Source organism: Vicugna pacos, unplaced genomic scaffold, assembly GCF_048564905.1.
Source record: "Vicugna pacos unplaced genomic scaffold, VicPac4 scaffold_21, whole genome shotgun sequence".
Taxonomy (NCBI): Eukaryota; Metazoa; Chordata; class Mammalia; order Artiodactyla; family Camelidae; genus Vicugna; species Vicugna pacos.
The window spans coordinates 13,724,580-13,728,105 of record NW_027328742.1 but is presented as its reverse complement, the minus strand read 5'-3'; the positions used below and the strand labels follow the sequence as shown (position 1 = coordinate 13,728,105).

General features: G+C 36.5%; 1 pseudogene; it reads left to right on the top strand.

Moving 5' to 3' along the window:
* Positions 1 to 971: 971 nt before the first annotated feature.
* LOC140694391 (olfactory receptor 5M5-like) lies at positions 972 to 1,921 on the top strand (annotated as a pseudogene).
* Positions 1,922 to 3,526: the final 1,605 nt, after the last annotated feature.

The following is a 3,526-nucleotide window of genomic DNA, read 5'->3' as shown; positions in this document are numbered from 1 at the left end:
AACCCAGAACCTCATGCATACTAAGCATGTGCTCTACTACCTGAGCTATACCCTCCCCCAGATTAGTTTCTTTTTATAACTTCTGGGCATTATAATTCTGTAATGAAGATGGTTGAACTATTTGTATGTGCTCTCAGAAAATTTAGAGTCAAATTTGTGTTCCACCAACAGCTCAAATTTGCCAACTGTTTTTGTATGCTGTAAACTCCTTAAACTTTTTCTGGGATAAATGAAAAACAAATAAATTAATTAATAACTGAAGAAAACTGTGGTCTAAGTTTGGCCACTTCCCTTTTCCTCTATCCAAGTTTCTCTTGCTTTATTCACACAAACTCTTCTGAGTGAAAATTCCTTCATGAGTAATTCATACAGGACTTTGTTATTTCCAAATCTGGAGTCTTTATGTTTGGTCTTTTCACATAAGAATACCACAATCTCCTGTATTTTTGGATATAGTAGTAAAATAGCTCCTGCAGAATTTTCTTCAAATCTCTATAATTTGGAGCTCTCTAATACAGCAAGAAACGAGTGCGATTCTCAAAGGTCAGACTTCTAAATATGCACACACTGTTAAGATCTGCAAAAGGGTTTTCTATCACATGTTACTGTTTTGTCTCAAAACGTTCCTCAGATCAATGATAAAGCCCATAATTTTGTACTAAATCATAGGTGGCAGTTAGTGGTTCAATTGACTTTAAATAAACTTTAGATCATAATTCCCTCCTTCTCCAACAAGTTGGAGTCACAGGAGCCATCCTCTTTGGGAAATATCCGCACATTATACTCCTAGATATTACAGGCTATGATCTTCTTAAAAGTCCTACTTCCTACAGCTCCTGACTCTGTCTAATAATTGCTATGTGTGACAGTAGTTGAGAGTAGAAGAAAAAGAGAGAGAATGAGAGAGAGAAGAAGCATATGATGGACTTCTCATTCACTTCTTAATTGATTTTAATTCATCTAAGTGAACAATGCTGGCACCTAAGAAAATGGTCAGAAGAAATTCCAGCTTAGTGACTGAATTTGTTTTCTTGGGATTAATGGATCGTCCAGATCTTCAGCCCATCCTTTTTGTGCTGTTGCTGGTGATCTACTTGATCACTGTTGGGGGGGGGTCCTTGGGATGCTGGTCCTGATCAGGATAGATTATCACCTCCACACCCCTATGTACTTCTTTCTTGCTAGTCTGTCCTGCTTGAATTTGTGCTATTTCACTAATGTGACTCTCAAGATGTTGATGAACTTCTTATTAGAGAAAAAAAAACATTTCCTATACTCATTGTCAAGTCCAGTGCTATTTTTTCATTGCCATGGTGATTACGGAGTATTACATGTTAGCTGTAATGGATTATGATAGGTACATGGCCATCTGTAACCTTCGCTTTATAGCAGCAAGCTGTCCAAAGGGGTCTGTATTCACCTGATTGCTGGTCCATATGTCTATGGGTTCCTTAGTGGCCTGATGGAGACCATGTGGACACACTGCTTGACCTTCTGTGGCTGCAGTATCATTAGTCATTTTTATTGTACTGACCCACCCCTTATCTGGCTCTCCTGTTCTGACACGTTCATTAACGAGACCTCCATGTTTGTGGTGGCAGGATTTAAGCTCTCCAACTCCCTTCTCATAATCCTCATCTCCTACATCTTCATTCTTATTGCCATCCTGAATATGCATTCTGCTGAAGGTAGGCACAAAGCTTTTTCCACCTGTGGGTCCCATCTGGTGGCAGTGACTGTGTTTTATGTCTGCATGTATGTTAGACCTCCCACGGACAAGTCAGTGGAGCAGTCCAAGATCATTGCTGTTTTCTGCACTTTTGTAAGCCCTATGTTGAACCCCATCATTTATAGTCTGAGGAACAAGGATGTGAAACAATCTTTCTGGAAATTGATCAGAAGAAATGTACTTTTGAAGTAAAATTACAGGGCATCTTTCTTTAAATATTAAATAAAAGATATTTATGAGAACTGGATACAACTTTAACTGCATTTACAGAAAAGTCAATTTTAAATCCATGACGAAAATCTATTTTCTAGCAACAAAACAGTAAAGACATAGGTATAGAAGACTTATAGTTTTACATGCAACATGTGAGTGCATTGTGTGTAAAAGACTGGGCATTATACGTGTCAATATGGGGGATCATTTCTCTTTCTTTACATACTTTGGTATTTATAACTTTATAGGTTAATTTTACATTATAAAATTTATACATTCTCATAGTAAAACATTCAATCTCTAGAAGAATATACGGTGAAAGAGTTAAATATTTCCTTTTCTCTGCCTTACACTGATCTTCCATTGTCACGTCTCAAAATTACTATTAAGAATTCCTTATATTTCCAGGAAGTTTCTGTATATCCACAAATCAATGTATGGTATGACCATATACATATACTTATATACACAAAATTGTTAATACACATGTTGACTATCATGAGCTAACTTTTAGTGGTTTTAATTCTGTATCATTTACTATGCAGGGGCTTTGATTTAATGGTTTAGAGGATGTGACCACAGCTGCTGTTGACCTGCCATCACCTCTGGGAGACAGAACTTAGGATAACACCCTTGTGTCCATGACTGACATTCATTTATTTCCCTCTACCTGTGACAGTAATTTTCAATAAGACGTGTTCCTCTTAAGTCCTAACAGGAAACAAGAATCTTCAAATAATTTATTTTTCAGATATTAACTCTTGAAGCAGGCAGAGAATGGCTGGTACAAAGATTTAGGTCTTGCCTCAGAAGGAATTTTGGCTTCTTTAGAGTTTATCAATAACATTCCAGTCTCCTAAAGACTAAGCTTTTCGTGCCTTCTTTCATCCCTGACTTTTAAACTATTTTCCAGGATGTGATGGATATTTGCTATTTATCCCATAGTTCAGATTTTACCCACAATTTTTTTTTTGTCACAACTAGTTATCATGAGTCCAAATTTAGAATTAATTATGATTACTTACCTGGAAGTATTTTAATGCTAAAGGATGCACATACAAGTTGATTTTTTTGATATTAACATTCCAGGTGACTTTGAAGCTACATTGTATAGGCAAAGTTGATGAATGTTTGTCAATTACCTACAATGAGTCAAGTTCTGCTCCAAGTACCAAGGACACTTCAAGGAGCACTAGGATTGTATAGTTTTGTGAAACTGCAAAGATAAAAATCAATACAATTTGCTAAGTGTTAGAGTATAAGAAAATGAAAGGGCTGATGCCGTAGAGGAATCAATTCATTTTGAGTAAATTAAAGATCATCTTATGAATGTACAAGGCAAGAATTTGCTCATCTTTTGTGCACCTGCTCCAACATACGCATATCTCCCAGTACAATGTTATACCAGACCAGGCAGGGTCTGACCAAAACAAGTGTCAGATGTTACTTTCAAAGGAAAAGGAAAGGACACAGAACTGTAATGTCTCCCAACTGACATATTTTTCTCAGGTGTATTTCAAAGCATCTTTTCTCTCTTAGAGCTTATTTTTGCTCAGCATTTCCTGCAGAATAACATTCTCATAT